Source organism: Solanum tuberosum, unplaced genomic scaffold (assembly GCF_000226075.1).
Source record: "Solanum tuberosum cultivar DM 1-3 516 R44 unplaced genomic scaffold, SolTub_3.0 scf00203, whole genome shotgun sequence".
NCBI lineage: Eukaryota > Viridiplantae > Streptophyta > Magnoliopsida > Solanales > Solanaceae > Solanum > Solanum tuberosum.
Genome location: NW_006239129.1, coordinates 703,691 through 715,537, shown reverse-complemented (window position 1 = coordinate 715,537; position 11,847 = coordinate 703,691).

Genomic DNA, 11,847 nt, shown 5'->3' with positions numbered 1-11,847 from the left:
CCCCCTACCAATTCCCCCCAAAAAAACAAAATTAAGTTTGTTTTTAAAAACTATTTTCAATTTCAAAAATTATTTTCTACCCTAGTAAAATTAAAAGATATTTCTCAAAAAAAAAAATTCATTCATAAATCAAACACTAAATTTTTTTTCCCGACAATATTTTCTACTCACCAACCAAACATGATAAAATAAGTCAAAAATCAACTTAGTTTCCAGGAAAACATTTTCCTTCATACCAAACACACCCTAACTATAAATAGTTTTAAGATCCCTAAATTAAGTCATATTTCTCATAATTTGAAATCCCAAAATAAAGACCCAAACCCTATCCAAAAATTCTCTCTCTAGAATTCCAAGGAAGAAGAAGAAGAAGGTTCAAGCTAGGGTTGAAGGAGCATGGTTTTCTACTGAATTTCATTGGAATTCAAAAATAAAGTATGGTAATCCTTCGTACATGGATAATCTTCATCCATGGAGTCCCTCCAAAATCAATTTCTAAGATAGTAATTCCCTAAAACCTAGGGTTTTTACTCCAAGTCATGGATTCCTTTCGATTTTTTTTATTGATTTAATTACTTAATATTATGATTGAATTGAGGATTTATAAGGGTTTTATGTTGAAATCCCCAAATTCCCAATTTATGACCTTGTGATGTGGGTGAATTGATGAAAAAAGGATATTATGAGATTATGCTTGAAGTAATTGAGTTATTTGAATTGTGATTTTATCAATTTCTAATGTACTAATTATAGATGTCTTGATTGAATTTGATCTATGGTCCATGAATGGCAAATAATGAGATTTATGCATGATTATGAGATTTATGTATATTCTTTAAGAACACTTTGAGAGTTAAGTGTGCATGATTATGATGATGTCGTTGTGTTGATTGAAAGGCTACTCTCATGAACACATAATAAATATAAGGTGAAATGTTTTCTCACATGATAGAAATTCTAGGTTGAAAGGCAATTCTCACCTAATTGAATCTAATGTTATATGTAGACATGGGCGGTGAAAGGTTATTCTCACGCATGATTTAATCAGCTATCCTAATGAAAGAAGTTATGACTTAATAAGTACTCCATGGGAATTATGCTTAGAACCGAGTGGATATTGATATGAGATGGAAGCTCTCCCGTGAAGAAAGGCCGGGTTTCTAGAATCAATCTCGTGAGATGAAAGCTCCCCCGTTACGAAAGGCTGGGGTTTCTAGTAACAATCTCCTTATCCCATAAACTACGTGCCCCCATAGGATATTTAGCTAGTGCATCCACCTAAAATCTAACATATGATGGCCTTACCTTAGGCAAAAAGGACACCCCTTTTCGGTGTGGGTAACACCGGATTCCATGTTAAGCTCACATGATCTATCTCGGATAAGATTTATTCCCACTATGAAGAAGAATATGAATTATGAACTATGGTTAGTCAAGAAGCTTTACTTAGCATGAATGGGATTATGGGATCTTATTCATGCATTGCACAAGTATGCTTTGACGATACTTTTGGTATGGTTCTGTTATGATGTGATGATCTATGTAATGAATATACTTGTGACTTATGCGTTTCCATTATCTTCAAAATGGTGCTTTAACTTAGTAATTTGGATATATTCAACTAAAATGTCCCTTTTAGGATGTTTTCATGATTTTATGCATGGCTATCATACTTAGTGCATTTTTGTACTAACCCATATTTTACTACATTTTTCCCAAGTGTAGGGTCCGGTTCTCAAGGTGGTCCTCATTGTGGATAAACATTGGAGTCACTCATTTCTCCTTCCTTGTTGGTGAGTCCTCATAGGTCGAGGACAGATGTTATCTTTGTAGATTTTTTTCTTGTATTTGACTTTCGGATTATATTGTATGGGTTGTGACCCTCTTTGATTCCGGTATTGTAATAGATGGCGAATTGAGACAATTCTAAACTTCCGCTTTCCTTTATGAAAATTTTGGACTTAAAATTCGATTTTACTCTTTATTGTTCTATGCTTACGTTATAATATGATAAGTGTCTTACATTGTGCCTTCCGGGGTTCTACGTGCCTTGTTATGTCTAGGGGGTACCCTTGGGTCGTGACAAACTTGGTAATTAGAGCACAATGTTTATAATGATTCTAGGATAATGTATCATAAGCCACGTCTAGTAGAGTCTTGTTCATGAGTGTAAAGGGAGCCACCTTTATGAATAAGAGGCTATACGATGTTTAGGAAAATTTCACTTCTTTCAATACTCATAAGTCGTGCCATAGAGTTTAACTCTATAAAGTCCCTCTCCTAATCCTTCTCTTGTGTCTTCAGGATATGAATACATGAAGGGCTAACACTAGAAGGATGGAAGATGACAATGTGAATGAAGGAGCTCCCCCTCAAACTAATGAATCTCCAGTTGATCTTTTGGTTGACAATATGACCCATGCGGAATTTAGGTCTACTATCAAAATGTTGGCTCAAGTGGTGATGGCTCAATCCAATATAAAAGTTGTAGCTTCGGTGAATCCTAATGTGAATTTGGCTGCTTGAAGGGTTAGGGATTTTGCTAGAATGAACCCTCCCGAATTTCATGGCCCTAAAGTAGAAAAGGGCCCTCAAGAATATGTGGAGGAGGTTTATAAAATACTTGATATCATGAGGGTAACTTCGGTAGAGAAAGAGGAGTTTGCCGCTTACCAATTGAAAAGTGTTGCACAAGTAAGGTATAAACAATTTAAGAACAATAGGTTGGTAGGAGCGGGTCCCATAGAGAAAACTGTTTAAATCATCGTTTCTTGAAAGATTCTTTGCCCGAGAGTTGAGGGAAGCTAAGGTGGAAGAATACATTAATCTTAGGCAAGGTAGCATGAGTGTTAAGGAGTATGCCTTGAATTTTACCCAACTATCAAAGTATGCTCCATCTATGGTGGCAAATTTGAGGGATGAGATCAGTAGGTTTTTGACGGGTGTGTCCGAGTTGGTTGAAGAAAAATTTCATAGGCCAATGCTCCTTCATGACATGGATATCTCAAGACGTATAGTGTATGCTCAACAAATTGAGGGGTCAAAACACTTGAAAAAGAATAGAGAGGTAAAAAGAGTTAGAACCGGTGATGGGAATTTCTCCAATGCTAGGTCTGAGGGACATGGTTGACAAAAGTTCTAACAAAGGTTCTACAACCAAGGTTCGTCAAATGCTTTTCAGATTGGTCAATATGTTTGGTAGATTGGATGATAATAATATATATTGGTGAAATGATAAGTTAGTTGATGGAATTCTTGTCTCGAAATAAAGATGGGTCAATATGTCTTTTTGAGAAGCTTATAAGTTTTCATCGTGTCAAATCTTGCAAGTGAATTTATGAATCTAACACAAGAAACAAGTTAAGCAGTGCTCTGAAGAAGATCAATTATTGAATCAAATTTGTCAGTAATTTTATTTAATGATTAGTATATGTAATCTTAACATTGGGAATCACATAAGTATTTAATGGGGAATTTCAAAATATATATAGATAAGGGCAATTACAAATTTCTAGTGGAATTATTCTTAGTTTATTATTATAAGAATAATTCAAATTAATTATTTGGAATTATTTCGATAATAGGCAGACTTAGTAATTAAATATGTGGTCCCTACAATGTCCATATTTAACTAGAACTCAGAATCCTATTATCTAAGGGAAAAGTCAAAACTAGCGTTGGTTTTTCTGGTGCAAGAAAATAAGCGTTCATTTTTCATCTCCTTTTTGGATTGGGAAGAAATTTCTATAAGTAGGAATTCTCCTAACATAGAAAGACAATAATTTTTCTATTCAATACATGCCCACCCAAGTATTGAGAAAGTTCTGATGTGAGATTGGGATTATTGTAGAAGAATTCAAAGTCCTTGTCTATCTTGTGGATTCGCTTGAATGTCTGTCTAACTTGTGGATTAGCAGGAAGGTATCTTCTCACGCTTCAAGAGGAAAATTTTCAATTAAATTTCAGCAAGTTTATGTGTTCTAGCATGATTATATGTGTTCTAGCATAAATTTTATTGGTTATCTATTATTCATGTAAGCAGTATGATTCAGATATGCTTATGCTGTGTATGTATGTTCTCCAGCTAAGTGTGGGACAGAGGGAAAACATATAAAAAGAGAAAAAAAACAATGATATTTAAGCTTAAGGGGGAAATAAATTAGCTTTATAAAAAGTGTGTGAATAGAATTAAGAATGTTCCCTAGATTTGAACGAATCAAATACTTTCAGCCATAAAGTGATTTTTTTAAAAAGCAAATGCAGTTAATGTTCCAATGTCTAAACCATTTACATTAAGATTGTCACACCCTAAGTATATACTCTGGACATGGCCGGAATGGGAAAACCACTGTTGGTCTCAAAGCGAACCCTTGGCCTGGCTCAATACTGAGCGGAAGACTTACTCAACCATTTAGGAACTCAAATGCAAAACTCAACTTTTAAGGATATCATTAGTATGATAGTTTAACTCAATATCATCTGAAATACTCATTAAACATAACAGATCAACTAAGTATTTAAAATATCACAAGGGAAATGGGAAAATCCTTCTCAACTACTGGTGTCTATGAAGCCTCTAAATACTATGATGGAAGTCAGGACAAGACCCATGGCAACCTACTAAAGCAAGAACCATAATGCGATGCCCTCCGTAAAGCAAAGAGTCTAACCAAAGCTAGTTGGAACCGCAAGTCATATCAATGGAGCGCCTGTTGATGATCCTGAATACAAAGTATCTGCATTGTAAAACGATGCACCCCAAATAGCGTCAGTACATTGAATATACGAGCATGTAAGGGGAACTCTAAAACATAAACATAAGATTGAATTGATAAAAAAGGAAGACATATTCACCACTTCTCAACTCAATTAAACTCAAGAATAATCAACTTAAGAATACTCAACTCAACTCAACTAAAAATGAAAGCAAAAATAAGAGATGCAAGACGTATAAAGCTTTCAAAACCATAGATAAAAACTCAAACATATATATAAATACAATGGTAAACTCTTTATTCTTATTTGAGAGATTATCTAACCGAAAACCATCTCTATGAGCTACGTTATGATACAACGTCTCGCCCATGTTTTAAAAAATGTCCTATACCTTACCAGGGTATAAGACATCTTCAAATTACTAGATCCACTAAGCTATGCTTAGAAACAATAATGAATCATCTAAAAATTATGATCCTTTACCCATTTTGGCATACATGGTTTATGAGGATTTTGAGTTATCTGAACACATCCCAATATCGGTGCTCAATACTACTCCAAATAATATATATAACTCATGCTCATATGATTAAAAACACAACTCCTCCTCAATTTTAGATAATTGCTCAAAAGGTTCTCCTAAAAGAGATAATGCTCAAAACCTCATCATGAACTCATTTAGAAATCAAGGTATCCTCTCATTTTAAATGTAAAAGTGTTACATACACTACACCATTTTAGGCCTACGCCCACCCCAGTATAGTGTAGCCTAAACTAGCAAAAAGTGTGGCCTTTGATAAAAGGCTACACTTTTGGACTTTATGCAACACTTTTCCAGGGGTGCCCAAAAGCAGCGTTACCTTAGAGTTAAGGCAACACTTTTAAATGTTGCCTTATCAGCTACGCTTAAAAGCGTAGGCTAAAAGGCAAAATGGCAATGCTTTTATGTACCTCAAATAGCAACATTTCTATCTCATACAACTACACTTTCAAGTGTGGCCTTTTCTTCCTTATTGACCACGATTTTAAAGTTTTGCCTTTTCTATTTAATGTATGACAACGATTTTAAAGTGTTGCCTTTTCCATCTAGTGTATGACAACATTTTGAAGTGTAGTCCTTGACCACGTGCATACCACAATTTATAGCCCTATGGCTACACTTTTAAGTGTGGCCATATCATTTTGGCTATAAAATATTTATATGCCACAATTTCTAATTAAAAAACACCAATATTATTTTGCAATAAATAATCTCAAGCATTAAATTAGCTAATAAGTAATTCAAATATATAGATTTGCAATAAACTTCAAAAGATAGTACGTCTTGTACGTACTTACACATACCTATACAACAATATTCTAAATATGTGTACACAATTGTTCAAAAAGTACTCTTACAATAGTTCAATATATTCTAGCAAAGAATATATTTCACAAAATCAAACATAATGTATTCAAACTTTTACAATAGTTCAAAAACTCTTTATCAGCTACTTCAATGAGATCAAATTGACTTGTAGCGACCCTTCAAATTTGATCACCTCCATTTCCCTACACATTTAGAATTTACGACAAATCAGATTGCAACAATTATATACGAGGCAAAGAGTTCCACATATTCCACATTGCACAACAGTTCTGGATTTTAAATTTTTACGAAAAGATGTGGTCCAATTTGTGAAGCTGCACTATTTTTCCAACAACACCCTCATAATCACACAGTTAGAAGGAGTAGGCATATACTCAACATCAGCTACTGTGTTGTTAATCTATTTTCTTTCATCACCTATGACTATCCCTTGTTGCTTCTGAAACTGATCAAGACTAGTAGCTGGTATGAGTGACTTCATACTAGAATTTTCTATGTGCAGGCAGTAATAGAAGAGCTCAACTCTTACCAGAATTTCCAGCACTGTATCATGGTAGATTGTAGCAGTTGAGTTTAGTGCAAGCTATAACCTACTATATGTACTGTAAAATGATTATATAACATGTACACTAATAGGAGAATAAGAAATGTTAAAATGCAGAGCATTCAGTCACAAAGATGCTAGTGAAGAGTGTTCTGTTTCAAATACAAACATATTGGTCCCAAATGTTCCTGTTACCAAAGAAGATCATTACTATGGTTACAACAGTGAGTAGAACTTTCTCATGGAAGGGAGCAATGACTTTAAGCCCAAGACAGCAGGGGGTCTGAATGTGATTGATATATGTACATGGAACAAGGCAACAAGGGGTCTGAATGTGATTGATATACCTATTGATTATTGAGGAAATTTTTCATGCCAGGAGTTGGTTATTGTAGTACCTTACATAATAAGCTACAAGTACTTATTGACTCAAAGGAGTATAATATCAAGAAGGGGTATCTGCCAGTGATTCCACAACACCCTAAAGTCATATGGAGTAAATTGGTGTTGGTTCAAGGTCAGATCCAAAGTCATATGGAGTAAATTGTTGTTGGTTCAAGGTTAGATCCCAAGGCAGCAGTTCATACTATGGTTGGCTTTACATAGAAAACTGTCAATAGTGGATAGAGTGTAGAAATGGAGAAATAATAGGTTGTGAGTCATTCATTTGCTTATTTACAAACAGCATCAACAAAAATGTTTAAGACACAACTAGAATTTAAATATAATTTTTGACAAGTAGCTTGATTATAGAACATTGATTGCAGCCCCATGTTTCTGGCCTAGATGCATATGCTAAGGGCTCATCTATGATTAAATTAGTAAGCAAGTAGTATTAGTGATATATTTGATAGTAAATGATACCTGATTCGTCTTCGAGTCAGTAGCAATGCAAACTTTCAGATATAGATAAGCCAACAAAGTTCTGAAATGCAAGAATACTTTTATCAGAAGCAAAGGACATTCAACCATAAATAATGTTCTATGTTATTCTACTGTCTTTATCCCACACCAATCACTCAACAATAAGCCACTGCAATTTAGTAGCACCATACATACCTTCTCTCACTCTCAGCACCAAAAAGAGAGGCTAACAAGAAACAACAATAACCAATACAACATCTTTTCCAGGTTAATACCAATAACAACAGAGAACTAACTTGACCAACACCAAGTAGTTTGATAATTGTACCAGAAATACTACAGAGCTCACTGTTCTGCCTCTAATGTCCACTACCTGATAATAACAGGAAACAAATAAGTATATAGATAACAACAACACTTCATATTTACATGTCATAAATTGGTTTGATAACTGTACCAGTAATAGTGCACAGATTACTAACAAATAAAACAATAGTAAGCTAGAAGTATAGGTTTCTCAAAATAATAATCAGATAAGAAGCCAACATAAATTACTTAACCAAACAACAATTGGGCGCATGAAAAAAGCCAACAGAATACTTAAAGATTGTAGCGATCTAATCTTCAATTCCACATATTAGATACCTTAATGTGTTTGTACCAAAGGAACAATTAAATAACAAAACAGTAAGTGAGCACTATATGAATGTTATATGTGCCATCAGACAATTTTGGAGATTGCTAGACATCTGTTTTTGCACTATAAAGTAGCAGCTGGCATAGGGAGTGTGTTCTTATCAGTTTTCTTATCTACTGCAGTTAACTGCCAGGACTCACCCTATAATCTGAACCTTCCAGGACTATCAGATCACTCAGCATCCTTCATAAACAATTCTATAATCTGAACCTATGCACCTCCCTTATTCAGAAACATACCAGTCATATTCAACCATACTTCTGCCTCTTGAACCTTGTTCACAAGCAGTCAGACAATGTCCAATAGTAGAACAGAGTTCTGCCTCTTGAACCCTTTCTTATTCATTTCTTTAGTGTTCTGGTTTGTATAGAAGTTTGTTGCTTTGGTATATTGAGTTACAATATTTGTTTGGATTTTTTTAGTCTTGTTAGAAATTTACAAGAAAATAGAAAATGTACATTACTTGTTGTACTGGAGAAGCTTAAGTGGAGTGACATGAATAGTAAGGATTCATATACTAGAATTCTGGCTCAACTGAACCAATTTCTATTTCAGATTCTAATTCTGGCTCTTCAGACAGTGTGAAAAAGGAACAATTGCATTCTTATAATGACTCATTTCACAACAGTTTTTGCACAAATGATTCATTTGTTCCAAGTAACCTCAAGTCATTTACCTACAATGAACTGAAAAATGCAACTAGGAACTTCCGAGCTAATAGTCTTCTTAGCGAAGGAGGTTTTGGTTACATCTTTAAATGATGGATATATGAGAATACTTGTAAACCAAGAAGTGGTATGGTTGTAGCTGTCAAGAAACTTAAGCCCTAAAGCTTCCAAGGGCATAGAGAATGGCTTGTATGTCATAAAGAACATAAACTGTAACTGTCCAGGTCTAATTGCCAAGGTATTGTCTGCTTTGGACCTAACTGAAAGTTGAATTCCTGACTCCGCCATTTATGATCACTAAACTTACCCTCACACATTCTTCTTCCTATAGAACTCTACAATAGAACATGGTTTGTCAACTGGTCTACTTATGTTCAATCCCTTTCTCATTTCCAATACAGAAACTACAATATTAAACAAAATTAATAGCACGACACAATTTTCTAAAGAAAAAAAACTTGCATCATTTGTAAGTGCACTGAAATGAGGTATATATAGAAGAAATCATCACAAAGGTGATAAATTTGAGGCTTTCTTTGACCATAGTCACAATATCCAACCAGGGTTGTAGCCACATTAATCGCATAGAGATCAGTCAAACACCCTTAGCAAATAATATTGTGTATATAGGTCAAAAACAACTTTTCAGATATATATCCTAAAGTTTTGAACACCCTTAAGCAAAATTCTTAGCTTTGACATTGTATCTGACAGTTGCAAGCACATATTACCTTAAAAAAGAAGTCAATTGAGTCAAAAACTACAATAAGAAAGTAAAATATGGAAGATCTAACAGATCAAGAAACCAAATACCCATAAGATACTACTACAAACTACATCTCAAATTCCCAAAAGTAATCCAGCAAAACACCACACACAGATACTCACATTGTGCAAACCAATCATTCAGATCAGGACTTTGCAATTCTAGAAACGTAAAGCACGCTTCATTCCAAAATCTAAATACATATATTCACTATAAAATTCCCAAAAAATACACCACATTCAGATAAGAATGACTCACCGAAACAACAACACATTGTTTCAAATATAAACAGCCCATTCTTGACAAGTTTCAGCTGTACTTTCAATGAAAACAGTAAATGAAACTTCAGCCGAGATAGAGAAGTTTCAGCTAAACAACCATTGATTCTACCTAATTCTAACATGAAAAATGTTGAGATATAACTAAGAATGTTTAATCAGTAAGCACAGAACAACAATGGTATGTTCAGAGTTAGCTTGGAGAGAAAATCGTGTTCTTAAAAATGACAGAAATTCTCAAGTGAAGAATCAGCCCTAATCAGCCCATTTATACTTATTTAGTGATTAATGCTCATGGTAATGCAACTACAAGCTAGACTCCCAATAATCAACAGCACAAGAATATCAAAGCCCTAAGCTAAAATTTAGACTTTCAAAGATACACAAGAATATCAAAACCCAAAAGCTAAAATTTAGACTTTCAAAGATACACAAGAATATCAAAACCCAAAAGCTAAAATTTAGACTTTCAAAGATACACAAGAATATCAAAACCCAAAAGCTAAAATTTAGACTTTCAAAGATACACAAGAATATCAAAACCCAAAAGCTAAAATTTAGACTTTCAAAGATACACAAGAATATCAAAACCCAAAAGCTAAAATTTAGACTTTCAAAGATACACAAGAATATCAAAACCCAAAAGCTAAAATTTAGACTTTCAAAGATAGAATTTCTTACCTGATAAACCTATTCCAACAACCCTAAAGATTTAAGACATGAGGTGTGTTCATCTGTGAAGCATTTTGTTCAATTTTCAACAACACTTTAAAAGTGTGGCCATATATGTAAATAGTTGTTGCCAATTATATCATATTGTAACAACGCTTATAAAGTGTAGCTTATACCATTAAAGAGTACACTTTACAAGTGTTGCCAATATTATCATAGCTAAAAGTTAAAAACTTGGGCTACGCTTTAAAAGCATCCCCAAAAGTATTTTAGTCAACACTTTGAAAGCGTTGTCTAGAATTAGTGTGGTCGTAGGCTTAAAATGTTGTAGTGATACTTAGGAATACTTAGTCCACTCATACTCATTTTTAAATACTAACTCAAGTCTCGTCATTCTCATTTTCATTTATTCAAGTCTTAATTTTTTTTATAAATTATTGTAGAAGACTTATCTTGATGACTCAAGAGGACTGCCTGGAACTTTACTATTAACTCTACCTTGAATTTGAAATGTGAACTCAAGAATTATGATTAGGATATATAGGATCTCTCAATGATTAATGATGTTTTACATAATTATAATTAAGAAAAGAGCGAGGACACAATTTAAAAGAACTCAGACGAAAAGAAACACAGAAGAGAAATGGAGCCAGGCAACCCTGACATATTCCTTGCACAGGGTGCCGGCCCGTAAGCACCTAATGCCCCTTTTTGGCGCATTGCACGCACGGGGAACTAGCCCCCTTGACGTCAAAGTAGCACACCGCCCACTAATGGTGTACCGCCCCACCCTGTGCTAAAAAAACTCGACAAAATTTTCTTGCACACTTTTAAGCCTTACTAATCTTGTTTGTCTGATTCCATCCCAAACTCGTTTGGATTCTTAAATCCAGCAAAATTAATTGAAAACTTACTCAAATCCATAAAGAACAAAACTCATTCTCAAGACTCTCACCTCAATAATTCAACAAGACTCCATTGTTAAAGAATGAAGCTAAAACCTTAGGAATTTCTCAAGAATTCAAATCACCAAACCTCAAAAACGAATTTATAGAGAAGTATAACATGATTGCTGTGAGGGTGAACAAACGCAATACTATGAAACCATACATATTTCGTAAGAACCAAGTTCTTGGCAAAAATACTCAAAGCTTGCAAGAATCTGGAATGTTCTTCTTTTTCCCTTCTTGAACTTCTCTAAAAAAAACTCGAATCTCTTTTGGAATGACTGAAATTGATTCCAATAAGTTTAATCCCCTAAAAGAGTAAAAAA